Genomic DNA, 16,183 nt, shown 5'->3' with positions numbered 1-16,183 from the left:
TCAACCGCGGGGCGCCATGGGCCGGGGCGCGGAGACAGGGGGCTGGACACGCTGGGAATCCCGAAGAGAGGGAAAGATGGGGGCAGCGAGGGAGCGGCGGCCCCGGAGCCCAGCGGGCACACACCTCGCCCAGCCCCGCTTCTAGCACCTGCCGCCTGCTTGCGCCTGCAGCCACCACCGCCACCGTCGCTGCCGCCGCTCCCCCGGCGCCGGCCCCGCACGCGGGCCCCGCTCTCCCGGGACGAGGCCGGATTGCACCATGCCGGAGCCCGAGCCCGTGCCGGAGCCCGCGCCGCCGCCGCCGCCGCCCCGTGAATGCCGCCGCCGCCGCCGCCGCTCCGGCTCCAGCGCCAGCTCCCGCGCCTGCCGCGCTCAGCGCCGGCTGCACCTCGGGATGGGCGGGGGACGGGGAGGGGGCGGGCCCGGCGCGGGAGAGGGCGGGGCGTGCCCGCCCGCGGCCACGGAATCCTCGGCCTTCCCGCGTGCCCCGCCCGTGGGCTGGGGGTTGAGGCGCGGGGCTCCCGGCTCAGGGCGACCCCGTCGCAGCCCCCGCACGCAACAGCGCCGCCTACGGAGCAGGGGAGGAGCGGCGGGAGCGACCCCGCCCCCTGCTCAGCGCTGGGGGAGGGGGCGCGGGGGCGGGGCCCGAGCTCTCTCATTGGTCCGCAGCCCAGCTGTCCCGCCCACGGACTCGGCAGGATCCCTCCCAGAAGCGCGTCAGCGGGTTATTGTTACAACCCGGGGTTTCCCGGGGCAACGGGGATGGGGCGGGGCTCAGAACCCTTGGCCCCGCCTTCTACTCCTGAGGGGAATGCCCCGCCCCCTGCTTCCAGACCCCCGGGTTTCCTATCTTCGAAACCTGATAGGGCGAATGATCGAGCTCTCCTTTGTACCCTGGACTGGTCTGGGGAAAGGGAAGGGATCAAGAATATCTGAGTTTGGGGCGAGGCTTGGCCACAGTTGTAACTTCTCCATCTGCAAATGGGTTCTTCAGGGGCTCTTAGGGGACCTGTGGACATAGTTTTAGAGCCTTGGTTCTCAAAGTTTAACATATAACAGAATCAACCTGGAGAGCTTGTTAAAACATTGCAGGCCAGGAAGTTTGGGTTGGAGCTCGAGACTTTGCATTTCTAGCAAGTTCCCAGGTGATGCACCCGGGACCACATTTTGCAAACCACTGTTTTGTAGCCTCTGGAGGCGCTTGCAGGGGCTGTTGAACAAGCACTTGCCCCCCAAGTTCATCTTGTTTGGGAAGAAGCTTCTCATTTATTTAACTGATATTTATTGAGCACTTTTAATGCACCAGACACTGTTCGGGCCACTCCAACAAGAGTGGCAGGTGACAGAGACAGATGAGGTACCTATTGCACAGGCTAGTGGAGGAGTCAGATGTTGATCAGATCATTATGTGGCCTCAGAAAGGAGAGGGAGTCCACGACCTCATCCTGCAGGGTCCTAGGCTAGGTTTCTAGCCACCACTGTACCTGCCAGCCTTTGCTCAGGGTATCCCCTCTGCCAGAACACCTTTCTCCCCCCCAGGAACCTCACTGGAGACTCTCCCATTCTTCAAAGCCCAGCTCAAGTGTCAGCTCATCCTAACACCTTGTCTAAGTCTCGCTCCTACCACCATCTCTGTTGCTTGACCACCCCCCCACTTGCTGCTCTGCCAGCAACACCTTATGTCCCTTTAATACAACATTTCTCTTTTGCCAGTCACGATACTGAGGCCTAGAGTGAGGAGGTCACTCGCCCGGATGGAATGGCCAGCACCAGAAGCTCAAGCTCTCCAGCCAGGATGGTTCTGCAGTTGGAGAGGCTGGAGACCACTGCTTACCAAGTTCTCCGGGCAGTGGGGGGCCGGGCCCAGGCCACGGGAGATAGCTGGCTCTCAAAAATTCCTTCCTTCCAGCTTAGGTCCTGAGAAGTTGGGCCAAGGGTGAGGGTGGGGGTGGGGTGAGGCTGGAGGGGCCCCTCCTCGCCACCCCAGGGTAGCAGTAGGCCCAGCTTGCAAATGCCTGACATGGCATCTGCCTGACTCACATCCCCAAGGCAGGGGTGGGCATGGGAACCACTGGCTGCCCCCACTCGGCCTGCATACACACACCCTCCAGGTGGTTCTGTTTAGAGTCACAAGAGGCCTGAAATCACTGCTGGACCCCCTCCCGCACTTCTCATATGCCCTGCCTGCCTGGGGAGCCCACACTGGGGCAGACCCCCAGGTACCCTGGAGGCCACGCAGGCCTCCTGCCAGCCTCCAGCCTTGGCCCAGCCCACTGTGTGAGGGGCCTGCTGGGGGCCATACCAGAGCTGGGAGGATCCCTTAGCTGGGGGCCCTGGCACAGGCTGCCACTGCGGGGCCAGGAAGTCAGATTGGCAGAGATGCCCTGGCGACTGACTCAGGCTCTGCTCGGGCCCCTGCCCCGCCCAGTGTCCACAGCTGCTGCTCCTCTGGGACCCACATCTGGCACACTCAGCCTCCCACACGTGTGTGTGTGTGTGCGTGCACGCACACACACACACACACACACACACACACACTCAAACTCACTCCTACCACAGACACACTCATTCTTTACTCACAACTTGGCCCCTGCTCACACATTCATTACGAGGCAGTCTAACACAGTGATTAAGAGTATGGGCAAATTACTTAACTGCTCAAAGCACTATTTCCTGATCTATAAATGAGTACCATCACAGCACCGACTTCGTAGGATATGTAAAGAATTCAATACCATCATAAATGTCAGCCCCAGGCTCAGAGTAAGTGCTCAATAAACGCTAGCTCTTTTTCTTAGCACTGCTGTTGTTCCTACATATCTTCCCTTGTCCCAGTTCACACCGTCCCCCCTGCTCTCGCCACGCACACAGTGGCACCCACTGGCGCACACTGGCTCACTCACACACACCCCTGCAAAAGTCCCTTCACTTGTGTCTCCAAACCACAGCCTCCTGAGGGTTCCCTTGACCCCAGCTCTCTCGCACTCCCCACCCCTCCCCCACGCTTGCTCTCTCATTCACCCTGCTTACCGCTCCCACATTCATTCCTGCCCACGAACAAGCCCCCGCTTGCTGACCCTCGAATTCCTCCCCCTTCCACACCCAGGCACGTTCGCTTCTGCTCACACCTTCCCGTGCACTTGAACGCGCTCGCAATCCAACGCACTCACACTCGCTTACTCCCATGCTTACAGGTGCATGCTTTACCCCGTTCAACTCAACTCGTACTTGGATCACAAGCTTGTACCCATACACCCAAGGAGTCCCAGCGCATGCCTCACCACCTCCATGGTCCATCCCCTCCCGGTGACCGCTACACGGTCTCTCCCTTCTATGAACAGGGACATGGCCATGGGCAGACACCCCCTCTCGGGGCCACAGGGATACTCCCCACGTCCTCACAGGACTGTCTTCTCCTGGGCTGCTTCCCCGCCCCCCTGTCTGGGCTCCGCAGCCCTTCCCAACTCTCAGAATAGCCCCTGCCACTGCGGCCACCGCCACCTCCCCGCTGCCACTGCTGAGCTGTCAGGGCCCGCCAGAGCCCGCTTCCCCGGCGCTTGGTGCCAGCTGTCCCAGCTCACTCGGGGCAAGTGAGGACAGGAGGACGGGCTTCTCTGAGGTTTGGTGGGCGTAGCTACTCTGCACCCCCAAGAATCCCCTTGCAGAGTTGGCTCTCAGGGGAGTCCACTGCCACTTGCCCAGCATTCTCTTAGCCCCCCGAGGGGCGGTGCCCGTGTTCCCTGACTCTCCTACCAGCAGGTGAAGGCAGAGAAGCCTGCCTCCCCTTCATGGCTCAGACAGACCGAGGTCTGAGGAGGAAGAGGTTTGCTCAGGGCAGCACAGTGTGCTGGGAGCACAGCCAGACCAGGGCCGGCCGTTCCCTCATGGGGGGCTCACAAGGACCGTCCCCTAAGCCACACGGTTATCAAGAACCAGCCCCCCCCCCGCCCCCACCTTCTGGTGCTGAGCACCGCCTGGTTGACATTTGATGCCACAGTTGTCAGGAAAAAAGAATAGCACAGGAGTGATGTCTGGGGACGCCTCTGGAGGGGAGGGGCCGGTGCCCAGACGAGGCCTCCAGGGGTGGAAAAGGGGAGCGTCTGCAGAAGCCAGAGGGGACATCAGGACAGCTGGGAGAGTCTCCAGAGCAGGCTCAGGCCTGGCCCAGGGACAGTGTCAGGGAACGGGTGGGGCTGAGCTGAGGCAGTGTGGCTGAGGGGGACAGTGCAGCAGGGGAGGGCCCTCATGACACGCCTCCTTTAGCTGCCTCCACAGTCCCTGCCTGGGGCAGAGAAAGTTCTGGGGCTTTGGGGAAGCAGCTTAGATCAGTGAGTGCCGGGTGCCCAAGGACCTTGTGTTCTCCTGAGCCGGGGATCATACCACGCCAACAGGGTAGAGAATTAGTGCTGAATCGTACTGCCTCTCCGGGCCACGCCCTTCTGCACACCGTCCCATTCAGTCTTATCTTTTTATCCCCGGAAGTTTTATGGAGCACTTACTGGCAGCCCCTGCAGAGCACCTGACAGGCGTTATCCAGAAAACTCTGGCCCCTTGAGAGCGAGACCTTTGACCCTCCCTTGTTCACTTGTTCACCTGTCGGACGCATGTATGTTCCCTCCATCCTTCTCCACCATGGGCTTGCCCTAACATTCTAAATTTCAACACAAGCACACCTGAGACCCAAGAGGCCTGTCGGTCACCCCTCTTCCTGCATGACGGGGGGGAGGCATATTCGTTTGCTGGGGCTGCTGCAACAAAGCTGCAAAGTGGCTGAAAGCAACAGGAATATTGTCTTAATGTTCTGGAGGCTTGTCGTCTGAAATCAAGGGGCTCGCAGGGCCGAGCTCTCAGGGAAAACCTTCCTTGCCTCGTGCAGCTTCTGTTCATGGCCAGCAAGCCTGGTGTTCCTTGTCTTGTAGACACATCGCTCCAGTCTCTGCCTCCTTCTCCACATGGTGTCCTCCCTTGTCTCTTCTCCACGGCTTCACACGACATTCTTCTCTCTGTGCGTTTCCTCTTCTTATAAATCCAGCCACATTGGATTTAGGGCCCACCCTGCTTCGCTATGACCTAATCTTAATGATCTACATCTGCAAAGCCTTTGTTTCTAAATAAGGTCACATTTTGAGGTTCTAGGAAGAGCATGACTTGGGGGGGGGGGCAGCGGGGGACGCTATTCAACCCAGTACAAGGGATGTCATGGAAAATGTGTAGGATTTGGAGATAAGCAGCAACCAGGTTTGAGTTCTGCCTCCTTCATTAAGAAGCTGTTTGACTTTGGACTTCTCTGTGTCTTGCTTCTTTCCCTGTAAACTGAGGACAACAACCCTGACCTCCCAGGGATGTAGAAAGGAAATGACAAAGTGAGGACTTGACAACAGAGCCTGGCAGGGGAATCCCTAGCATCGCATTGTGGCCTCATGCCCTGCCCTGCCTGGCCCTGCCCTGTCCTGCCCTGCCCTGTCCGGCCCATGTGACCTCTCCTCTGGAATGTCCTGACCCTGGCCTGTCATCCCCCTAGATCCAATGACGCTCTCAGAACATTGAGCTGCAAGGTTCTGCTACTGGCCCTGCTCTTGGCTAAGTCGCTCCTCCATTCCTCAGGGGCTCTGTCTTCTGATTAGTCAAATGGATGGGAGGCTTGAAGCAGATGATCTCGAAGGTTCAGTCTGAGGCTGACGTTCACAGAGCCCTGAGACCTCCTTGCAAAATACTAAAGTCGTTTGGAATTCCAGAGCCATGACTGTTAGGGGAAGAAGTCGTGGAAAAGGGAGTGAGGTTTCTAGGAGAAGGCTGCCTCTTCCAGCTGCCCTCCCTCTCCTGGTCCCCCCAGCCCCCCAGGCCACGGAGGCAATAGACTTTCCCAAGCCAGTGAGCTTGGGAGGAGCCAAGCTGGGAGGAGCCCCCAGATGCCCACCCACCCATAGCGCCCTGGGTTTGCTGCTTCTCCCCTCTGCGGTCATGACCCCAGCGCTGGGTGACATGTAGCTACAGAGGGAGGCAGCAAGTACCAGCCCCATTAAGGACTCACTGTGTGACACTGCACTGGTCGCTAACCTCAGTTTCCCCATCTGCAAAATGGAGGTCACAGCAACTACCCCCAGAGCAGGCAGGAGAATAGAAGGAGAGAACATGGGGAGAAGGAGCTGTGCAGCCTCAGAGGAATTTCTCAAGGCGTTCTCTCTCTCCATCCCACAGCTTGGCCTTGCCCTGTGTCTGCTGGGCACATGGCAAACACTGCCACCTCTTCAGCCTGACTCTTGGTCTCAGAACCCCTATAGCATGAGGGCCTCCGGTAGGAGAGGCCTTGGGCTCCCGGGGAATGAGGGAGATCAGAACGACCGACCCTACTGAGAGAGCTGGTGAGCGGGGAGGAGGCTCGCAGTGATGAGGGGCCTCCTGTGCGCTGCTGGCTCTGTGCCACGCCCCTCATTCCATCTGCACAGGCAAGCCTGGAGCCTCAGCATGAGTCCCATTTTGCAGATGAGGAAACAGGGCATATGATGAGCCCACCTCACGGGGCCTTTGTAAGAATGATGACAATAACAAATACAATAATAATATTTATTGAGTGCTTCCTAAGGACAGCCATGTTGCTAATGATTCCGTGGTCCTCCCTTGATCCTTAATTGACCCTGAGAGGTTGGCATTGCTTTAGAGGGGGCATCAGAGACTCAGAGGGGTAAAATGACTACCTCCCCCCCCCACGATCTAAGCCAGAGCTTTCTGCCCCCAAAGGTGGTGCCTTTACCGCTGCAGTTGCTTTATCACAACTGGCTGCTGCCTGCACGGGTGGGTGAGGCCAAATAAGGCGAGGGGCCGGTGGACACAGACCACCCAAGCCAAATGAGACTGACAGGGGAACAGGGATGGGGTATTTCACCTTCTCCCTTCCGTGTGTTGTGACACCTGTTCAGCCCACGCTCTTAACTTCTACTTTTCAATCCTTACAGTTAAATAGTTCGGTCAGACTAAGGGAGGACGAGCCAAAAATTCAGTCCACGCAAATGAGGCCATTTCACACTTCCTAAGCCCTCAGTACCCAGGTGCCAAGCGATGCTGCTTTTTAGGTGCCCTGGTCCTTCCAAGTGCCCTGGGACCTGGGCCCAGCCTTCTTTGCAGCCGCTTCTGTACTGCTCCTCTGGGTGCTGTGCATGGCCCAGGCATGGCCCCGCCACAGTGACAGCAGCTCTGGCTGCCAGGAGAGGCCAGTCATCTGCACCTGAGCTCTCTCCACTGCTGCCATTTGGAGGTCCCCCCACCCCCACCCAAGAGGGATCTGACACCGTAAAGCACTCACTGAAGTCTGGCCTCCACCTCTGCTTCCTTGTCTTGGGCCTTCGTTTTACCTCCTGGGCTCGTCTCTCAGTGTGGACGCAGCACAGAAACTGAGCCCAACAGGCTTCCTGCTCCAACTCTGTGACTTTGGGCACTTCCTTTCCCGGAGCCTCAGTTTCTTAGCCATAAGGCAGCACTCGCAGTCCCTACTTCACAAGCCCATGTTGAGGATGATCATCTCGATAACACAGATAATTATGAGAATACTGGGGTGCCTGGGTGGCTCAGTGAGTTAAGTGTCTGACTCTTGGTTGCCATTCAAGTCGTGATCTCACAGTTTTGTGAGTTTGAGCCCCACATCAGGCTCCAAGCGGAGCCTGCCTGGGATTCTCTGTCTCCCTCTCTTTCTGCCCCTCCCCAACTTGTGCAGTCTCTGTCTCTCAAAATAAACAAATAAACTTTAAAAAATTATGAGAATATTGGGGTACCTGGGTGGCTCAGTCGGTTGAGCGTCCAACTTTGGCTCAAGTCATGATCTCACTGTTTGTGAGTTCGAGCCCCGCGGCGGGCTCTGTGCTGACAGCTCAGAGCCTGCTTCGGATTCTGTGTCTCCGTCTCCCTCTCTCTACTCCTCCCCTGTTCACACTTTGTCTGTCTCCCTCTCTTTCAAAAAGAAATAAACATTAAAACATTTTTTTTTAATTATGAGAATACTTATTAGGGGCTAGCTCTACACTAAGTGATCCCATGGCTCTCACTTGATCCTTCAGAAACCCAGGGAGGTTGCCGGTATTTTATTATCATACCCATTTCACAGATGAAGATGCAGTAACAGAAGCCCCGGCACATCACAGGCACTTGACAAGGGCTGGTTCTTTCTTTTGGCTTTGGGTTTTTCAGGAGTCTAAATTCATAAATGAAACCAGCTAAGTTCAAGCCAAGCCAAGCCAAGGGGCCCAGCACTCGTTCCCACCCAGACATCTGCAGGTGTCCGGCTTGCCCCGTGACTCCAGCTTGGCAAACTGGACGCCCGGTCTGCTTCCTCGTCCTGAGGTATCTCATCTTCAGACCCCTCCTGGCTGAGCTTGTGAAGAAGCTGGGCGGGGGTCAGGAGACGGGGGCCCACAGACGATCCTGTCCACATTTCCCCTAACTCCTCTGAGCCTCAGTTTCTTCTCTGTCGGTGTCTCAGAGTGAAGGGGTTATAAAGGAATGGCACATAGTAGGTGCCCCAGAGCCGTTGTGTCCACAGCCTCTCCATTCAGTTCAGTAGTGTGAATGGGTCAGAATTCACGATCCAGTCAAAATACCAGCCCAGTACCCAAGGGAGCCATAAACACAGGGAACAAACCAGGGATCAAGTGCAGAGAGGAGGCGACAGGACTCCACCGGTGGGACTGGATGGGCCTTTCGACCCTGCGGGCTGCAGCCGGTGCAGCCCTTTCTGGCTGCTGCGAGCAGAGAGGCGAGCTTTGTGTTCATTTGTAGTAACTACCCTCAGTTTAGGACGAGGGTCATTCTCTCCCGCCGTTTTATTACAAAACTCTTACTCCTTTTCCTCACTTCGTGGTCCTGTTGCTATTATCTACGTAATTTTATAAAAATCAGAATCTACCCCAATCCTTGTTTTCAGAAGTAGATGAGGCATGAGTGGCAATGAGGGCGGGAAGCACAGGTGCAGGGAGGCAGTCCATGGAGGGTATAGACAGAACCGAGGCACGGCCCTGCACACCGGCCACACTCCCTGCGTCCTTCCAAGGCTCAGCTGTACCCCCCTGAGAGCTTCCCTGCCCCCACCCCAAACCTGCAGCTACACCAGTCCTTCCTCCTCTCTTCTCATTCTCCTCACTTGCCTGTAATGACCTGCTTCCATATCTGGTTGCTAGTCTGTGAGCTCCTCTGTCTTGCTCATCTCTCGGGCCCAGCCCAGGACCCGATGGGGGCAGGAGAGGTGGGGGGGGGGGGGGTGATGAGAAGCTTCCTCAAGGTGAACCGCTAGAGCTGGGTCTTCCAATAATTTCCTGGGCCAGGCAAGGTACCCAAGAATAAGAATGACTAACCATAAAAATGTGTACATAAATGGTCTCCTGCAGTGACAGGCACGTGCTGGGCGCTCCAGAAGTGACAGCCATACTTAGAGCAGGAAAACACTGGCGCCACCCGGAGGACATTATGTGAGGGCAAAACCACACAGAGGACAACTATGCAGCTCTTTAAAAATAAATAGACCTCGGGGCGCCTGGGTGGCTCAGTCCGTTAAGCGTGGGACTTCAGCTCAGGTCATGATCTCACAGTTCGTGAGTTCGAGCCCCACGTCGGGCTCTGTGCTGACAGCTCAGAGCCTGGACCCTGCTTCGGATTCTGTGTCTCCCTCTCTCTCTGACCCTCCCCTGCTCATGCTCTGTCTCTCTCTCTCTCTCTATCTCAAAAATAAATAAAACATTAAAAAAAATTAAAAAAAAAAAAATAGACCTTAGGCTCCTGGCTGGCTCAGTTAGAAGAGGAAGAGTGTTCAACTCTTGATCTCGGGGTTGTGGGTTCGAGCCCCATATTGGGTGTAGAGATTAGTTAAAAAAAAATAAACTTGAGGGCACCTGGGTGGCTCAGTGGGTTAAGTGTCCGACTTTGGCTCGGCTCATGATCTCATGGTTTGTGGATTCAGGCCCCACATTGGGCTCTCTGCTGTCAGCGCAGAGCCTGCTTTGGCTCTTCTGTCTCCCTCTCTCTCTACCCCTCCCCCGCTCATGCTCTCTGTCACTCTCTTGTCTCAAAATGAGACACGAATGGGAACTGCGTCCCTTGGATGGCGTGAGGTGCCCAGATAGGGGTACAGCTGGCCAGAATTCAGACATCACAGTTCCGAGTGGGAGCTTTTTCTGTGCTCTCTCAAGACCTCCCAGGGGGGAGGGGTGTGGTGAGTAGAAAGGACATGGGTCTTCGAGGCAGACCTGGTTTGGGACCTTGGTGTCCACCTTGAGGCACCCTACAGACTCAAATCCTCCAGGAGAGGGAGGCCACACTGCCTACCCTGAGGGCATTTGTGAAAATTGGTGACAAAGTACAGAAATGGCCAAAGATATCCCCAAGTGAGAGTGGGACTTGAGCCATGGCGTTCGTTGGTGAGGTGGTATCTTTAGGAAGGGGAGGGAGTTACAGATGGGGACAAGGGTAGCTAGAGATTTGGACTCTGGCCTTCAGGGCTCATGGCCTGATACACCTCAGAGAGGGAAATCTATACCCAGTCCAGGTAAGAAAAAGTGAGAGAGGGTAGCAGTTAAAAACTCAGGTCTGGGGTCAGTCCCTGATGCAGATTCCAGTTTCCAGCTTCCTCATCTCTAATTGTGTGACCTCTTTGGGCCTCAGGGTCATCATCATTAAAACGGGGAGGATCGTAGTCCCTACCTCTCAGACTTATCATGACGATTAAATAAAGTAATGCATGTCAATTGCCCTAGTACAGTGCCTGGCAGAGTTAGGGGTAACAAGGCAGAGGGGCATAAGCCCTTTTTACCTGAGAGAAAAGGATCTAGAGTGCCTAATGGACCTCAGGCTATGGCTAGGAGAAGAGGCCGTAGGGAGGAGGAGGTGTGGCTTTGGCAACCCCACTGTGGAGTGGTGCAGAGGGCAAAGTCAGACAGATGGGAGCAGAATGCCAGCATCACGACTTCCTCGTTGTGTAACTTGAAACAAATCACTGCCCTTCTCTAGCCTCAGAAAAATGAACTGTTGTGCCTGGTCACCCAAGGCTCTCTCCCTTCACCTGCTTCTTCCCCAGCACCTGTTCCTGGCCATCGTCTCGCGGGGGAAAGGGGCACAGGCCTTGGAGTCTCAAAGGCTTGCCTTTTGATCCCAGAGCATCACCTGTCACCCGGGTGACTTTGAGGAAATCACTGCTTTGAACAGAATCTTTGCTTCCGTGTCTGAGATCGAGGAGAACCCCCCCCCCCCCGCCTCCTTCCTCACAAGGTTGGCAGGACTAACAGCTGACACATTATATGTGAACGCGCCTCACCCAGTACTTTGAGTAAATATTCATTGTGACCGAATCTTCAGTCTTTTTCTGGGGGGACGCCTACATCTTACAAGTCACTTTAAGAAGAACTTGATTTGGGACACCTGGATGGCTTAGTCGGTTAAGCGTCCAGCTTTGGCTCAAGTCACCATCTCGCTGTTCGTGAGTTTGAGCCCCGCATCGAACTCTGTGCTGACAGCTCAGAGCCTGGAGCCTGCTTCGGATTCTGTGTCGCCCCCTCTCTCTGCCCCTCCCCCTGCTCACGCTGTCTCTCCCTATCTCTCAAAAATAAATACACGTCAAAAAATGTTTTTAAAAGAAGAACTTGATCTTACTTTCCTTACGCAAATGATCACCTTGAAACTACACATTGAAAGAACGTGCACCCTGAGCCCAGCAGACCCAGTCTGGGTCTTGGCTCTAGCTCTGTATACTTAGGCAAGTGCCCCATCTCCTCGAGCCCCAGCTGTCTTAGCTATAGACGGGCACTGATAATACCTACTTCACGGGCTCTCATGGGACGATAATGCCAATAATAATCATTATTATAGTTATAACAACAACAACACACACGGAGAGGGGCAGTACCCGGCCTCATAACCACCCGATGCGGTGGGACAGCTCTGGAGAGACAGATACCTAGGCAGTCACTAGAAAGCACCTCACAGGCCACCACCTGAAAGCACCACCATCACCTGTCCTGCATCTGTTACCGGGGGTGAAAGAGGGAACAGCCTCGGGGCCACACACCTGAAATGGGGTTCCTGGGTGACTAACTCTGCACAGTGGCTGCCTCTTGAGGCACGGTCTGGATTTCAGCAGGAGGGAGCCGAGGATGAGATACCTCAGGACAAGGAAGCAGACCAGGCATCCATCCGGCGTGCCAAGCTGGAGTCACAGGGCAAGGTGGACCCCTACCTCTGGGTGGGAATGAGTGCCGGGCACCTCGGCTTGGCTCCAGCTTTGTCAGTTTCATTTATGAATTTCGACTCTTGAAAGACCCAAAGCCAAAAGAGAGAACCAGCCCTTGTCAAGCGCCTGCGATGTGCCGGGGGCTTCTGTTACCGCATCTTCATCCGTGAAATGGGTATGATAATAAAATACTGGCAACCTCCCCGGGTTGATGGAGGATCAAGTGAGAGCCATGGGATCACTCAGCCTGGGTCTGTACTCTAGAAGCCCTTGAGAGACGGTAGCCGGTATTGTCATAAAGCATAGGATAATTGGGAGGAGGTTCCTGAGCTAGAGACCACAAGAGGGGGTGGGGGAGCTTCAGAGAAGGACGATGGACTCAGCTGGGGAAGACATGTACATCCGTATACAGCCTCAGCTCTGGGAAGAGGGCCGCATGGGACATGTGTTTCTGGGAGTCCGTGGCGCAGAGACCCTGGGGGTCTAAGTAGGTATTGTCAGTGCCTCCATATAGCTAGGACGGCTGAGGCTCGGGGAGATGAGGCACTTGCCCGAATCCACAGAGCTAGAGCCAGGACCCCGAAGTGGGCCTGCCGGGCTCAGTGCACGTGTTCCTTCAATGTGTAGTTTCAAGGTGATCATTTGCTTGAGGAGAGTAAGCTCAAGACGAAGACCCTGGGGGTGATGTGGAGGAAGATGTGGAGAGGGCAGAGAGCCAAAGGGGGTGCTGAAGGACGCCAGCACATTAAGGGGAGCAGAGCAGGGTCAGACTACAAAGGATTCTGGGAAAAACAGCCAGAGAGCTAAGAAAGGGGGGCTCATGAAAGCAGGAGAAGAGAGTGTGAAAGAAGGAGGAACTGGGAACTTGTTCAGGCAGCACACGGCCGGGTCAAGAAAGCAAAGGCTTCAAAGCCTGTGCTGCACTATTCCCTTTCTCAGACCAGCGCAGGCCCCAAAGCAAGGCAATGGCTGTCCCTGGGGTGTGTCCCCAGCCCCCAGCAAGGGCAAGGCCAGCCTCTGAGGCTCACATATGGACTCCTAGTCCATCAGGGGCCCCAGGAGAAGAGCCCAGAGGCCATCGAGAGGTTATGCTGCCAAAGCGGGGTGGATCACGTCCCTCTGCTGTGAGGCCCGGACAAGTCTCTTCCTCACCCATGAGAAGAGGATAATAGCCAAACTTTACCTCGGGGTCGTGTAAGAACCGCAGGATGCCATTTGCAGGATATAAGTGCACCGACACACGCAACGGAAGTGAGCGCTCTTACTATTTTAATGTAAAAACGTCTGGCTGTGATGATGATCGTGCATCAAGAAAAAGTTAAATTCATGTCAATCATTCTCTTTTGGGGGACACGGGAACGGGTGCAATATATGTAGAGAGATTCACGACAGAAGTCACATCTGTGTTATTTGCAAAGATGGTCGGTCTTGGTGGTGAGGTGCCCCCCAGGCATGACTGCCAAGACCCCTCCAGCCCCATCGTCCTGTGCTCTCACCAGAGAGAGTGGTCATCTGTGGACAATCCCTCCGCTCAGAAGACCGTAGGGAGCTAAGAAGGCTCGACTGGCTGGGGAAAGGGGACAAAGCCACGCAGAACATTGTTGAGTAACCCGGCAAGGTCCAGTTTGGAAGAGTAAAACTCAGTGGTTCTTAAAATGACTTGTAAATATTCGGCCACAGTTAACATTTACAGAAAGTACCCAGCCAGGCGCATTCACATATATCGGCTCTGTTGTTACTCTCGTCAACCTTGCGAGGAAGGGGAGGTTCTCCCCCATCCCAAACAGGGAAGTGAAGGTTCAAATAAAGTGATTTGCTCGAAGTCACACAGATGTGACAGATGTGTTTTTAAGTGTAAAAACACACAGATGACAGATGACGGCTCTGGAACTGGAAGACAAGTCTGTGGTCAGGAAGGAGAAGTCAGCTGGATTCAAGGACTGGGGGAAGAAGCAGATGGAGGGAGGGAGCCTCGAGTGAGATGGTGTCCGGGTTTTACTCTGATCCGTCCTGGTGGAGCAGAAACAAACACAGGGAGGGGCCGGCACCTGACCTCAAGCCCCCACTGTGTGAGACAGCCATGGAGAGACAGAGCAGATAGCTGAGCAGATGGAGGCATTTTCCTTTAGCAGATCTCCACCTGCATGCACTGTCAACACTTGCATTCGCTGCAAACACCTGCATACGCTGCCATCACCTGTCCTTAACAATAAGGAAGGGGACAGGATTGAGGGCTGCCTGCCTGGAACTGAGCCCCACTGGTAGCCAGGAGCAACCAGCCCGCGAGCTGCGGGAATCCACAAGCCCCAAATGTGAGGAAGAGATGAGATCTCTCTGAGCCTCCATCTCCCCAATTGGGAAACATCATGGGGCTTTCCTAAGAAATACATAAGAGAACATAGACAGAACACCCAGAGAACTCCTCATATTTGTCAGATGAGGATTCTGGGGCCTGGAGGAGAGGAGTGACTTATCCATAGTCACGTGTGGAGTGAGCTGGTAATAGAACCCAGATGGGGTCCCGGACCTCCCGACAGCCAGATGCCCTCACTCTCAGGGACCAGTTTATTCTTTCCTCCTGAATCAGAGTGATGTGTTAGCCACAATACCCAAGCCAGCTCCGACCACATTAATAGAGCTAGAGTCCAGAAGTGCATCACATATGTCCAACACCATAGCCACAAGTCACATGTGGTTACTGAGTACTTGAAACATGGCTCGTCCCAAATAGGATGTGCTGTAAGGGTAAAAACACATCTGATACAGTAAGAAAAGAAAAAAAGTTTGAGATTTGTCATTAATGATTTTTATATTGATTATATGTTGAAATGATACTACTTCGGATGTATTAGGTTATATTCAATATGGTTTGAAATTAATGTTGCCGATTTTTTTCTTATTTTTATAAATAAAAGGCTTTTATAAATAAAATAGAAAATTTAAAGATACACACAGGGCTAACTTTATATTGCTATCAGACAGGGCGGGTCTCAAAGGGAAGGGTAGGGCAGGGAGGAGAATATCCAGACAGAACGAGGAAACTGGGAAAGGGACCCACAAGGAGGTCAAAGCATTGCACACCTCCAGGGGCACGGCTGACATCGCCGTCAACTGGGGCTGCATCCCGCGACCCCATGACCCATGTCACGGAAGGGACCCAGGTTCCACCTGGAGAGAGGATGTGGAGAGAGGCGTGGCCACTGTCTCCAAAGAGCAGAGGACAGTCCTGGGGCCCAGGGAGCAGACGTGTTCTGGGTGGCTCAAAGATGAGAACAGGGGCCTGAGGGAGAGCTCCAGGGAGGCCGACCCCCACTCAAGGCTGGGCCCGCACTGTGGCTCCCTCTTCCAGGGGCGCAGAGGGTGGACGGAGCCTGGCAGATCTGCCTGAGGAGGGACAGCATTGGAGGAAGAAGTGTTGTTAGGTTACCTGCAGCGAATAGGTCCTCCCACCTGGAGCCTCGCACTTCCTCTGGCCTGGGTGGCTGCCCCAGGGGGTCAGGACTGAGGGGTTCCCTCAGGTTCTGGCCTGATGATAGTAGCACTACAACACCTACTTACTGAGCATCTATTATGCGCCAGGAGACTTTATGGTTACTCTTCCTCCCACCCACTCTGATGAAGTGGCCACTACTTCCTCCACCGGCTGGGTAGGGAAACTGAGGCTCAGAGAGGGGCGGACCAGGCTCCTTGCCCAAGGTTACACAGCCGGGATGAGGTGGGATTTGAACCCAGCCTGGCTGATTCCAGTGCCCACCGTGTGGGGTGGCCTCCTCGGGAGCCGGAGGGGCAAGGGCCGGCTGGAGCCCTGGGGACTGGCTTGTTCTTCACGGGAAGCCAGGGCCCCACTGGGCTCTCCAATTAGCGGGAGCAGAGAAATCAGAGGCAGCAACAAGATCTGCTAATGAGCTGCCACATTAAACAATGAGTCACACTTCCATACGGTGCCGCTCCAGCCCTAACCCGGAACAAACAAGCTGTGAG

Source organism: Panthera tigris, chromosome C1 (assembly GCF_018350195.1).
Source record: "Panthera tigris isolate Pti1 chromosome C1, P.tigris_Pti1_mat1.1, whole genome shotgun sequence".
In the NCBI taxonomy this organism is placed as follows: domain Eukaryota; kingdom Metazoa; phylum Chordata; class Mammalia; order Carnivora; family Felidae; genus Panthera; species Panthera tigris.
Note: the sequence above shows the minus strand (reverse complement) of the source record.